The 14887-nt window shown below is 35.0% G+C and overlaps 1 pseudogene; it reads left to right on the top strand.

The window, feature by feature from the left end:
• Positions 1-231: 231 nt before the first annotated feature.
• On the top strand, positions 232-1283 carry LOC116632666 (annotated as a pseudogene).
• Positions 1284-14887: the final 13604 nt, after the last annotated feature.

Below are 14887 nucleotides of genomic sequence, written 5' to 3'. Positions count from 1 at the left end.
TTAAAACCTCAGCTAAACCTGATTACCTCCCCAAAAGCCCCCATCTCCAAATACCACCACACTGGGGGTTAGAACTTTAACATATGAATTTGTGGGGAACACAAACATTCAGTCCATGACAGATACTATGGTAGAAGTTCCTATTCTTATAGCAGCAATTTCCATTCAAGAAAAAAAATGACTCCACAAAAATAATCTCCTTAACAATGAAACCAAGGGTGGGAATGGGGGATGCCAAGGGGAGACAAGTGAGAATTCAAACAGGTTGAGGCTGAAGATCTTATATCCTTAACTCCTGAATATGAGATATAACTAAATTGAACATCTTTAGCTCTAGGTATATAGGGCCTACATGCACAAACACATAAATACTCAACCAAATAAGGCTCCTAAGCTTCTTTCTTAGAATAGCCTCTAAAACCTTTATCTAGAGTACTAAGAACAATTGTCATTGAGGAAGATGATACAAAAGGCTGGCAAAGGGGCACCTGGGTGGCTCAGTGAGTTAAGCAACTGACTCTTACTTTCAGCTCAGGTCATGATCTCATGGGTTGTGGGACTGAGCCCCATGTCAGGCTCCATGCTCAGTGGGAAGTCTGCACAAAGATTCTCTCCCTCTGCCCCTCCCCCCATTCACATACGCTCCCTCTCTCTCTCTCTCTCTAAAATAAATAAATAAATCCTTAAAATAATAATAAGAAAAATAATAAAAGACTGGCAGATATCTGGATTCCCAGGAGTAGAAAATTTTTAGTTATAGCCAGTTAAGAACAAGGCTGGTTCAAGTGGTATAAAGCCTTAGTCCCTAAATGTGCTGCTCTTCCTACAAAAGCTCACCAAGGTAAAGCCAAACTAAAGAAACTAAAGATGGGACTTCTTTCATTCATAAGTCCACCTACAATATTGGTAATTTTAATACTTTTGAATCAGCTGCCAAGAATGTTAGTGCAAAAAATTTAATAAAAGAGTATAATCACTCAAATTCTTATTCACTTGTTGACAGAATTAATCAACAGCCTCATCTATCCAAACTGATTTGAATAGGCACTGATAAAAAATGTGAATACTTGAAAACATTGAAAAGGGACAGACAGGAAGAGGAAACTGAAGATGAAAGTCAGGTTGATCCTGACTTTGCGTAATAGCAATAGTATCCTCCAGAAACGGCTATCAACCAAAACTTTGATGAAAATTATATTCCTCAAAACAATAACAATGCTGCTGTGATTTCCCAACAAACCATTCAGTCTTCAAATTTTCCACAAACTGATGTGAATATATAGAAGACATTTGGAACAGTACCTGGTACATAGCAAACCTGCAATAATGTTAAGTATTATGTAATATAGTAGGAAATATGGTGCTATCAGCTCTGGACTTAAAATAATTGTAGTTTATACTTGTGTCAGTCATAGCTCAATATCTGCCATGTTGGCTATTACTTGTAGGTACCAGGGCAAGTACCAATTTCTGGAAAGTCTGGTGATAAGATATGAGATAAGCACTCAAAACTATAATGTACATGCTAAATAATAAAAAAATTAAATTGTAGAGTACAAACTAATTGCTAATCAAATCTGAGAAGAGAGGACATCAAAACCTGGAATTCAGGACTTCTTGGAAAATGTGGAACTGACTTCAAGGAAGAATTATTTTTGTGAAGGTAGAATGTGTGAGTAGGCATTTAATTTGAAAAAAATTCTAATGCTCAATTTTTTAGATTAGTCTTTTTACTTACATATTGTTTATTTTGTAACCCCTTTTTAAGCAATAAAATCAGATTAATATAAGGCAAGCATTCAGTGATATAGGAATGTAAACTATTTTTTTAATCAAGAATTAGAAAACCAATTATTACATCTTTCCTATATGTTCTGAATTTCTATACATGACTCAATATGAATTGGATATTTGAGTTTTGTGAGATTGTAGAATATTCCAAATCTTAGAAAAGCATGGGAAGATAGACAAGGCTCCTTAGGTCACTCAGGCAAATTACTGCCATGTGTCATACCTTGCAGCAAGTTTATTCACATGTTACCTTGTGCTCTCTGTGGTCTGGTCTCAACAGGACTAGTCTACAAAATAGATGCTTTTAAAAACCAAAACTCAAACATGTATCATGGCCTTATTCCCATGTCTGTAATGGGACAGGTGCATCCTTGATTATTTACACAGAGTGCCAAGAAAAGGGGATTGTAGACAGAGCCAGCATGCCTTCCCTGGGCTTCTTCAAGAGTGCTCATCACTAGCTGAACCCCAGGGATCTGGAAGTGGGATGAGAGTAAGCAGAAGGAGAGCAATATAAACAGAAGATTAAAATCGTAAGTAAAAAAAAATAATGGCTGAGGATGATGAGGAAAAATATATTTGGTTTCTCTCTTAATTTCCTTTGCTTTCTGAAAAGCTGAGGAATTTTGTTAGGAATAGCTTGTTAAGAATCATTTTGTATCAAGGAAACTAAACATGATGCTGATAAAATATACAACTATGTCAAACCTATGAACAATGTTAAAATATGTATTTTTTCTATTTAAAAGATGAAATGATTATGTAAGCAAAAATAGTATGTCAAGAGAAGCTGTGACATAGAAGAAAGAGCACTGGTCTTAGAATGAGGTTTTGGTTGGTGTCCTGCTTTTCCACCGTGATGGCTATGTGATTTCAGCCTCTGCTTACTCATGTGTGAAAGGGGGATAACATTGTCACCCATCCCACAGACTACTGAAGGATCTAATGGGTTGAACAGCAATCCCAAAAAGATATGTACTAATACCCAGTACCTCTTAATGTGACCTTATTTTAAAATAGTGTCTTTGCAGATTTAATTAAGAAACTCAAATGGGAGATTATCCTGGATTTAGAGTGGGCCCTAAATCCAATGACATGTGTCTTTATAAGAGACAGAAATGGAGAAGACAGAGCCACAGAAGGGAAGACTAAGGAAGAAAATGAAGTTATGCAGCTACTAGCCAAGAAGTGCAAAGAATTGCCAGCAGTCACCAGAAGCTAGGAAAGAGGCATGGAGCAGATTCTCCCTCCGAGACTTCAGATGGAGCCAACCTTGCCAACACCTTGATTTTGGAATTTTTGCCTCCAGAACTGTTAGAGAACAAACTTTTGTTATTTAAAGTCACCTAGTTTGAGGTAATTTGTAAAGTAGCCCTAGTAAACTAATACAGAGTCAAATGAAATATTATATATGAAAGTGGGCATAACAACTGCTGATAGCAGTCACTCGATTTTCTTTACTAAAATTTATTGTAATCCCTTTTGAAAGAGTTATTAATACTTTTGGAGTAAAATTATTATAAGATTTGTGCTTTTCCTGGGGGTAGCCATCTTCCATTGCCTCTTATCATAAAGAGATAGTGCAACCACTTAGAATACATAATTAAAATATTTTCTTTGCAAGCAACAGAATCAACTCAGGCTAGTGCAGAAAAAAAAAAAAAAGGAAAAACCGTACTAAATAAGAGGGTGGGAATTTTGAAGGGAGGTTACAGGGGTACCTCTGAAACTCAGAAGAAGAGCTAAACAATCAAGATTCAGACTCAATAGCAGGTGTTTCTGGATTATAACCACCAAATCAGAAGGCATGTGATTCTTTATCCCAGACTGAAATATATTGTTTCTGCAGTATTTTCCTTTTAGAAAAACTGACAATTGAGGTCCAAAGGATCAAACCTTAAGAAAAAGAATCTCAATTGTAAGTGTTATTTGAAAGAATTTTAATTCCTGAAAAAAAACTTGACATTTACATATAGAGATTTGTAACTCTTTCATTAGCTTTTAAATAGATCAAGAAGCATCCTTCCATCCCAACCCTTAATAATGAACACACTGTTTTTACTGGAAAACAGGGTAATGGAAAGCATCCAAAAAAAAAAAAAAAAAAAAACACATTGTTTTTGTTGTTTTCATTTCCATCTCCTTCAGGAAAAGAAGCCTGGTTTGAATGTTCAGACTCATTTGAATAAAAATGCAAACATGACTTTTGAATTCTAAGACCTGCCTAACTGGCTAGAGTCTTAGGAAATATGTCTCTTAGATACATTATGCACCTTAAAATCCTGCTTGAGGAAATTATCATGTTTGAATTATTTTGAGATGCAGACAGAAACAAGGCATTTTTCAAGAATATATTCTTTTTGCCTTTGGCAATTTGCTCTCAGCTTCATTCAGAATTCTCACTAAGAGAAGAGTTAGTGCAACTGGTAGGTTTCCTGCCCTAGAGATTTAAGTGAAAATAAAACTTAGATCACAAGTGAAATCAATTTGATAGATTCCTTCAAACTAAAGCTAAACCCAATAATCTTTATTTGGAAAACAGTGGTCTATGGAGGAATAAAAAGACTAAGCTTACAAATATTTTTCAGGTAGGAAAATAAGACATTTACTGGAAACCCAAAATACATAAGAAAAAGGGTAGAAAACATCCATGCTACAATGTTTTGAAAAATTTTTAAATAGATAAGCTTCTTAATATCATGCAGATAAATTTCTTATAATCCTAGAATTAGAATCATTAGTATTTAAATCTTGACAACCACAAGCTAATAGGTATGCAGACATATACAGAAACAAAATGACCTCTGTTCTCTGGATGCTTTGGTCATAAATCAGTACAACACATCCTTCAAATATAGTCATTTTCTTTCTCCCAGTTGCTAACACACAACCATAGTTTGTGAATGTTAATAATACCATATATATTGGCTTCATTTTTATAAAGACTCTCCACATGAAGACAAAGACAGCTCCCAGATAATCCCAGTTTACCATAATTTCAGGAAAGACTGCCTCCTTCCCAGTAGTGCTAGAGAAAATAGCAAGATAAGAAATGTGTCTGGGGGCGCCTGGGTGGCTCAGTCGTTAAGCGTCTGCCTTCGGCTCAGGTCATGATCCCAAGTTTCTGGGATCGAGCCCCACATCGGGCTCCCTGTTCGGCGGGAAGCCTGCTTCTCCCTCTCCCACTCCCCCTGCTTGTGTTCCCTCTCTCGCTGTGTCTCTCTCTGTCAAATAAATAAATAAAATCTTTAAAAAAAAAAAAAGAAAAGAAATGCGTCTGGCACTGAGCCCATACATAAACCAATAACTCAAGCTAGAGGGATAGCTACTCTACCAAATCTGAGTCATGTGCCAATCCCTGGAACAATGGGTGGGATCAGCCCTATGAACTACACATGGAGAAATGGTGTTCTTGAAAGGAAAAGAGGAATTTTCATCCAAGGGAAAAGCAAAAGAATGCTTGTTGAGTTTACCAGTTAGAGTCCCAACAGGAAACAAATGGAACACTCAAATTAAGGTAATTCAAGAAAATTTGTTTATGAAGAGATGAATTGCAAAGGTATAAATGGGGTATAGAGGGACCACAAGAGATAGTATAGTACTTAGAAGATTTGTCCAAAGGGATAAGGGAAAGGAGGAGTTACTAAAATCAAGAAGCAAAGGGTCCTGTAAAGAAACCCTATTGTGAGTCACAAAGATCTTCAGTAAGGCACACAACTAACCCAAAATGAACTCACAAGAAGAGAGCCTGGGAAATAAACCCTCTCTCCCTCCAATCCCCTTCTAGGAATAACCTTTGGCTAAACTCAACTGAGATCTAGAGGTCATGGGAGCCCATTAACATAAGGCTTAAAAGGCAGGCCCCAGGGCAGCAAAATAGTAAGGGCAGATAATGGATCCTGAGGGGCAAATGAAAAATATGCAACACACTGAGCAAGCAGAAAGAATGTACATTATTTACCAGATCCCTGGCTGCTCATCCATTCATTCAAAAAATAGCAATTGTGTCCCTCAATGGGCAAAACACATTTTTAAGTAGGGAAAATACAAAATTAAAAGAGACAAAGTCTCTTCTCTCAAGGAGTTCACAGTCAAAAAAGAAAAAGGAAACTGAAACTTTTTTAAAGTGCAACAAACACATTATCACTCCAAGAATTTGATTCTGGAGCAGTTTTTCAATGATTTGTTATATTTTATCCCTATAGATTTTGACAAGCAGATTTTTTTTCTATATAGGAAATTACCTAATACATAATGGAGACCATAAATGATCACAGACATAAAGCTCTTGTTTTGTTGTTGTTGCTGATTTTTAGAGCGATCAAGTGCTCTCTAGCTCTAAGAAAAGGTACATGTACACAGTACTGAAGGAACACAAAGAAAAGGACTATTTTTAATAGTACATTAAGGGAAGGAGTTACTGGGGACAACTACTATAGAGGGAGTGACTCTTCAATTGAATCATTATAGATAAGTAAGGAAGCAAGCAGATCAATCAGAAGAATAAGGGAGGAATGACATTCTAGAAAGAGAGAATATTATAAGGAAAGCCATGCAGCGGTATTATAATAAATACAGCATATTAAAACAACTGTATGAAATCCAAAATGACCGGAAATTATATAGTCTACTACTCAATGAATGAGAAAGCCAGAAAATGTTATTTTGTGCATGTTTATATGTATGTATATCATTTCTTAAAAATTGAGAACTGATAATATGCCTTACATTTCTTTTCTATACCCCAACATACTCCAAGGTTGTAAGTAATGAAGCTGAATAAAAAAATTGTCAGATTAAATTTGTGTTTAGGGCACCTGGGTGGCTCAGTCATTAAGCGTCTGCCTTCGGCTCAGGTCATGATCCCAGGGTCCTGGGATCAAGCCCCGCATTGGGCTCCTTGCTCAGCAGGAAGCCTGCTTCTCCCTCTCTCACTCCCCTTGCTTGTGTTCCTTCTCTCTCTGTGTGTCTCTCTGTCAAATAAATAAAATGTTTTAAAAAAATTATGTTTAATTTTCATCAGTGAATAAATATTCTTGATTAGTTGATTTTTTTAAATAAAATTCAAATTGGGGCACCTGGGTAGGTCAGTTGGTTAAGCATCTGCCTTCGGCTCAGGTCATGATCCCAGGGTCCTGGGATCGAGGCCCGCATCAGGCTCCCTGCTCAGCCAGGAGCCTGCTTCTCCCTCTCCCTCTGCCTGCCGCTCCCCCTGCTTGTGCTTTCTCTGTCAAATAAATAAATAAAATCTTTAAATAAATAAATAAATAAATAAAATTCAAATTAATATTATTTTGAAGAAAATACTAAGTAGAGATTTAAGAACAAGAATTATGAATTATTTCTAGGATTATTTTAGAACTCATTTGCCAACAAGATAATAAATTCTTCTAAAATAAAACTACCTACTCTGACATTGAAATAATAACATTTAAGGGGTTATTTCCAAATAAAGTCATACCAAAAGATTGAAGATTCATAGTGACATCAGTTTTTTTGTTTTATTTTTTTAAGTCTAGAAAGAAGTTTAAGAGAATAATTTCTACAAAATCATTCATAGTCACCATTTATGAAAGAAAAATTTTAAATCCCCAAATTACAGTAGAGTAGAACGAAAGGAATCATGAAATATATATAATTTTTTTTTACAGAATTCTAGGTTTAAAAGAAACCTAAATAATATTAACAACTTGATTATAAAAATTTACCTTGCCTATTAACAATATTGAAAAGAACTTCTAAGGATAAGAATAGATTAAAGCATTCAGAGGTGCTCATCTCTTTCCTGTCTGTTTACTTGTCTCAGTTTAAGTTTAAAATCTTTTTTTAACTATCTGCAGAAACTCCAGGGAACATGAGAGAAAGGTATAGGGAAAAGTCTGCTGCAAAGGGTAGAGAAGTGGAATCCAGTTTTAGTGGCTGAATACTATGGTGCCATTGAAAGCAGTTACCAGAGTGTTCTGACATGCTTGCCACTGAGACTTTGGGCAGAAGTGTAATTTTAAATGTACAAAAATCATCCTAAGATTAAAAGCCTAATTTTAAGTCTGCCTAAATTTAAGCCTAAATTTAAGTCAACCTAGTTTCTTTGAGTAAGTCCCTCATCTTTGAGCAAGTCTCTCACACTTGCTGAGCCTAGAATTATCTTCACCTCTAACAAAAGAATGTTGAATCAAAGCATCTCTAAATTTCTTTCTAAACCCTTCTGTTTGTATGATTGGCTAGTCTTCTCAACATCTGAATTTTCCCCGATCATTACATCAAGAACACAAGTTATCTCTGAGTCTCAAGGTTTTCAAGGTCTTGACTCCACCCTTCCCAATAAAAAACCTAGGTTAGCTTAATTTAAAAATTAAAAAAAAAAAATGGGTTAGTCTTCCAATCTGTGATGGAAGCCTCCTATGGTTCTCATGAAGGCAAATGGACTTAGAAAACCAGACCTGAGCAATGTTCTCAGGCTATCTCAAAATAGAAACAGAAATGAAAAATCTAATACCAAAGAAGGAACTCTAAAACCAGTCTTGACTCCAAGGACACAGTGCAAAGTGGAAATTTGAAATTACTGAATAAGAGAACTTAGTACTTACCATATAGTTGCTAGAAAAACAAGTCATTATGATCCTATAATAGCCAGTTCTCACCACACTATGCTAGTCACCATATTTCATCCTTAACAAGACCAGAATCAGACTGAGCAATAAGACCACTTAAGAGTCAGCAGCCTCCACCTTAAACATTCCACAACTGACTTGAGGGGAAGGAGTCATTACAATTGGACATTTAATCTAAAATACTTACAAATGAGGAAGGGACAATTCATATGAAACTAAGGGAGCAACTAGATTTAAGTAGAGTGGAATAAATCATATGAAAAATAAATAAGAAGACAACTGGTAGTAAGGAAATACAAAACACTCAAACTGGAGCTTCTCAGATTTTTCTTCTGAAATAATGACAGAGGACAATAAATGTATTCCCCAAGCCCTTCACAAGGAAGAACTCTCTCTGAAATCATATTCTTTCTCTTAAAATAAATTCATGTAAATTTTGTATTCTGCAACAAAATACTCTGGGAAAACAGGCATGTGTGTCCTGTGTCCTGATATCTCTATGGTGGTTATATCAGTTTAAGAAGCACAGAACTAAAATATACAAGTAAGAATTATGAAAGTATCTGATAAAATAGAAAACACAAACAGAAGATTCAATCTATAATTAATGTATTAGTTTCAGACAATACTGCTGATGTGTAAATCACAGTCCTGGTAGGGATATCATAAAATCCCTAGGAGACTTTCTCTCCTCTAAACTAAGATAGGAAATGCTACTGTATATTCTGATAAATCCTAGTAATTGCCTTGTCATAAAGCTCATCATTCTTAATTACTATCACTTATGTGATTTTTCTCCCTTCTCCATTAGTAGGCTTTATAAAGACAGGTACTATCTTCTTATTTACCACTGTCTTCCAGGTGTCTAATGTGATGCCTATAAACAACCATTTTGTTGAATCTCCCAGCCCTTGCTAGCCCACCCTGAATACCTGATTGTCAGTGCTAAGACTCTTAAAAACATACCAAAAAGAAACTAATCCATAGTATTTAAATTAGGGACAATACGAATGAATTTTTTTCCTTTGCCTGAAGATTATAGATTTTTTTAAAAAGCTTAAAGAAAAATTTACAAAAATTTAAAAGAGACAGAGTTGATACCACAAAAGAGTAAAAAGCAAGACACTTTTCCCTTCAAACAAAAAAAAAAAAAAAAAGAAGAATATTTCAAAACCTGAAACAACTTGTCAAAAAAAGTTTTATAGATATAATGATCAAAACAAGGAACCATGAAAGTTAAAAGATAAAAAATATTTCTAAAAGATAAACAGATTTGACAATGAAGAAAGCTAAAGATAAATATTATTTTATTAGATGACACAGCCTTGCTAATATGAGAGCTGAACATTGAATTTCAGATGGATTTCAGACTATTGAGATAAAACAATAATGAAAAAAGGGAATTGGAAATGTAAATCCAAGTAATTGTTATTTTTAGATCTTCTTGGAAGAGTATATTATTTGCTTGGTGACAGTATAAATAACAGAAGTTATAAAAATAGTTATTTCAAAATATATCAGTGATAATAACATTGGAAATTTATGGAATTTCTGATTAAGATGGCTGATGAAGTCTATAAATTTTACCTGTCCCTCAAAATGAAATAATATTAACAAATATTTCATTTTTAAAACATTGGGAAAAAAGCAAGGAAAATGCCAGCAGAAGGAATAAGAAATTCCTGGAAAATATATAACACATGAGAATAAATTAATGAGGAAATCCAACATTACCAGAAATCTATAACCACACACAAGTGAAAGGAAGAACCCTCTAAACAAGAAAGTTTTCCCAGCAGACCACAGAAATGGTACAAAGAGCAGAGACATGGGTGTGTGGGGCTTAGAAAAGGAAAGGCCCATGGGGATTCTACCAGGTAATTATTGAACAGCAGAATATTTGCAGCTAATTCTATTTTTCCCCCAAGATAATGTTCTAAATAAACTCTGCAGAGGGAGTTCTAACTGAAGATATATTTGGATTGAGCATTGGGGCCAGAAAAGTGAGCAGTACCCTTATAGCTACTAAAATAAACAGGGAACATCCAGGAAGGAAGGAAGTGAGAGAGAGAAGGAAGGAAGGGAGGGAGGGAGGGAGGGAGGAAGGAAAGAAAAAGAAAGAAGCTACTTATCCATCCCACCAGGACACATCCCCTCCCATCCACACATCATCTGTACAGCTCCTATAATGAAGATATAATTCATTGTCCTACAAACAGATTTTTCAAGAATTCCTTGCTAGGTGGACAAAGCTAAAAAAAACACACTAAAGAAACAACCAGAACTCTCATATAACACTAGCGGAAGTTCAACTGGCACATCCTCTTTGGAACCAATTTGTTTGGGAACTATACCTCCCTCCTCTCCTCTAATTTATCTTCCACACTGTTTTATGAATTGTTCTCTTATTAAAAATGTTTTACAAAAAAGAAAGGAAAGGAAAATTGGACTTCTGCATCCAGGAATGCCAGGTAAATCAGATAAACTCTCCCACTTAGGTCAATGAGAAAATCTTGCAAAATATATATTACATTAAAATTATCTACTTGAATGCATGACAGAACTAATATTATAGTGAAGAATTACATAGCCAAGATCTATGACAGAAATATCCAGAAAAGTAAACCTATCATTTGTGGTTGCTTGACCCCTGAGGTATTTGCCAATTCCAGAAGTGATAGATGAAAGGTTAAGCAGTACTATGAAAGCTTCATGTTGGAAGTCAAAATCCATGAAGGATTGGAGCTCTAATAAAGCCCCTCACAAGTTCACCTGGGAACTCCAAAAGGATCAGAGTGAATCAGAAGTAGCATAATCCTTGCACAGACTGCAGTCTTTCAGTCATTTGCATAGAGCAAGAAAAATAACTGTGGACTATGCAATCCAGAAATGGAGTCTTCTTTGAAGGAAAATATTATCATAGACCTTACATTTTTTTACCAATAATTTTTTCAATACAATGTTTAGCAAACAATAAAAATAAACTGTAAATGAGAAGATCAAGACAGCATGGACAAAAATAAGTAGAGTCAACACACCATAAAAATAGAACCACTAAAACTACAGATAATAAAATTTTCAGGTATAGATTTTGAAATAATTATGCTCATTAAAGAAATAAAAAATTAAGTTCAAAATCTAAGCAAAGAACTAGAAACCATAAAAAATGGCATAACTTTGAAAAAATCAAATAGAAATTTAACACTAAAAAGTACAACTGAAGTTAAGAACTTTCTGGAGGGGTCCCTGGGAGGCTCACTCAGTTAAGCATCTGCCTTTGGCTCAGGTCATGATCCCAGGGTGCTGGTATCGAGCCCCACATTGGGCTCCCTGCTTCATGAGGGGCCTGCTTCTCCTTCTCCCTCTGCCTGCAGGTCCCCCTGCTTGTGCTCACTCTCTCTCTCTCTGTTAAATAAATAAATAAACAAATAAATAAATAAAATTATTTCCATAATTATTATATCCATAATTAACCACAGAGGAATAGCATGAAAAATATGGAAGAGAAGGTATGAGAGACATTGTGACAAGTTATAATATGCATTATAACTAATTGTAAGACCATGAGAAAGAACAAAGAAAATGAAGTAGAATCAATATTTGAAAAGACAATGCCTAAGAATTTTCTAAAACTATTAAAATAAATCAATTCACAGATATAAAAATCCATATAAGCATAACCAGAAATAAAGAAAGAAATTCACACCTACATGCATCATACGAAACAGCAAAACACAAAAGGAAAGTCTAAAAAGCAACAACAGCAATGGAAGTGATTAATTTCAAATGCCTTTATGCTAACTGCTCAACAGAAAAAAAAAAACAAAAACAAGAAAGTCAGAAGACAATGGAAGATACCTTCAAAGTATTAAAAGAAAATAGTTGCCACAAAGAAATGGAAAAAGTCCATGCTCATGGATTGGAAGAACAAATATTGTTAAAATGTCTATATTATCCAAAGAAATCTACACATTTAATACAACCCCTATCAAAATATCAACAACATTTTTCACAGAACTAGCACAAACAATTCTAAAATTTGTATGAAACTACAGAAGACCCCAAATAACCAAAGCAACCTTGAAAAAGAAAGCAAAGCTGGAGACATCACAATTCCAGACTTCAAGTTATATTACAAAGCTGTAGTAATCAAAACAGTATGGGGCGCCTGGGTGGCTCAGTTGGTTAAGCGACTGCCTTCAGCTCAGGTCATGATCCTGGAGTCCCGGGATCGAGTCCCGCATCGGGCTCCCTGCTCGGCAGGGAGTCTGCTTCTCCCTCTGATCCTCCCCCATCTCACGCTCTCTCTCTCTGTCTCATTCTCTCTCTCAAATAAATAAATAAAATCTTTAAAAAAAAAAAAAACAAAAAAAAAAACAGTATGGTACTGGCACAAAAAAAAAGATACAAAGATCACTGGAATAGAATAGAAAACCCAGAAATGAACCCACAAGTATATGGTCAACTAATATTTGACAAAGCAGGAAAGAGTATTCAATGGAAAAAGGACAGTCTCTTCAACAAATGGTGCTGGGAAAACTGGACAGCAACATGCAAAAGAATGAAACTGGACCACATTCTTACATCATACCCAAGAATAAACTCAAAATGGATTAAAGATCTAAACGTGAGACCTGAAACCATAAAAATCCTAGAAGAGAGCACAAGCAGTAAGGTCTCTGACATAAGCTGTAGCAACTTTTTTCTAGATAGGTCCCCTGAGGAAAGGGAAACAAAAGCAAAAATAAATGATCAAGACTATGTCAAAATAAAAAGCTTCTGTACAGCAAATGAAACAATCAAGAAAACTAAAAGGCAACCTACTAAATGGGAGAAGATATTTGCAGATGACATATCCAATAAAGGGTTAGTATCCAAAATATATAAAGAACTTATAAAACTTAACACCAAAAAAATGAATAATCCAATTAAAAAAATGGGTGGAAGACATGAACAGAGATTTCTCCAAAGAAGACATCCAAATCATCAACAGACATATGAAAAGATGTTCATCATCACTTACCATCAGGCAAATGCAAAACAAAACTATAATGAGCTATTACACCTACCAGAATGGCTAAAATCAATAACAAGAAACAACAGGTGTTGGCTAGGATATGGAAGAAAAGGAACACTAATGGACTGTTGGTGGAATGCAAATGGGTGCAGCCACTGTGGAAAACAGAATGGAGGTTCCTCAAAAAGTTAAAAATAAACTACCTACAATCCAGCAACTTCACTACTGGGTATTTACCCAAAGAATACAAAAACACTAATTCAAAGAAATACATGCATCCTTATGTTTATAGCAACATTATTTATAATAGCCAAGATATGGAAGCAGCCCAAGTGTCCATCGACTGGTGAAGGGATAAAGAAGAGATTGTATATATATAATAGAATATTGTTCAGCCATAAAAAAGAATGAAGTCTTGCCACTTGCAATGACATAGATGGAGTTAGAGAGTATAATGGTAAGAGAAATAACTCAGTCAGAGAAAGACAAATACCATATGATCTCACTCATACATGGAATTTAAGAAACAAAACAGATGAACATGGAGGAAAAAAAAGAGACAGACAAGCCATAAAACAGACTGTTAACTCTAGAGAAGAAACTGATGATTGCTGGAGGGGAGGTGGGTGGGGGATGGATTAAATGGGTGATGGGTATTAAGGAGGGCACTTGTGATGAGCACTGGGCATTATATGTAAGTGATGAATCACTGAATTCTACTACTGAAACTAACATTACACTATATGTTAAATAACTGGAATTTAAATAAAAACTTTAAAAAATGATCAAAGGGAAAAAAGAGAGAGAAGTCAATAAACTCTAACTATAGAGAACAAACTGATGGTTATCAGAGAGGAGGAGAGTGGGGGTCAGGTTAGATGGCAATAGGGATTAAGGAGTGCACTTGTCATGATGAGCACCAAGTGATGTATGGAAGTGTCGAATCACTATACTGTACACCTGAGACTAATACTGTATGTTAACTAACTGGAATTAAAATAAAAACTTCTTTTTAATTTTATTAACTAATTAATTTAAAAAGGAAAGGAAAGAATATAGTTGCCACTTTAAAATTCTCCACCTGGTGAAAATAATATCTAGAAATGAAGGTAAAAGAAACCAGTTTCAGAAAGGCAAAAACTGAGAGACTTTTTCCCAGAAAATATATACTAAAAGACTTACTACAGAGTGTTCTTCAAGCAGAAGAAAAATTATCCCGGATGAAAGGAAAGAGATGCAAGAGAGAATGAAAGAGAATGAAATATATAAAAACATGGGTAAACATAAATAAATATTCATTGTAAAACAACGATTATGTTTCATGGGGTTAAAATGCAAATAGAAGTTAAAATGCAATAACAGCACAAAGGTAAATAAAGTCAGCACACTCTAAAGTACATATATGGTCTGAGAGGAAGGTAAAAAAGTTAACATTAGACTTTGATTAGTAAAGGATGCAGGTAGCAAT

This window comes from Phoca vitulina, unplaced genomic scaffold (genome assembly GCF_004348235.1).
Source record: "Phoca vitulina isolate PV1807 unplaced genomic scaffold, GSC_HSeal_1.0 scaffold7, whole genome shotgun sequence".
NCBI classification, from domain to species: Eukaryota; Metazoa; Chordata; class Mammalia; order Carnivora; family Phocidae; genus Phoca; species Phoca vitulina.
The sequence above is the reverse complement of the archived record's forward strand: the minus strand, read 5'-3'. Positions and strand labels throughout refer to the sequence as shown.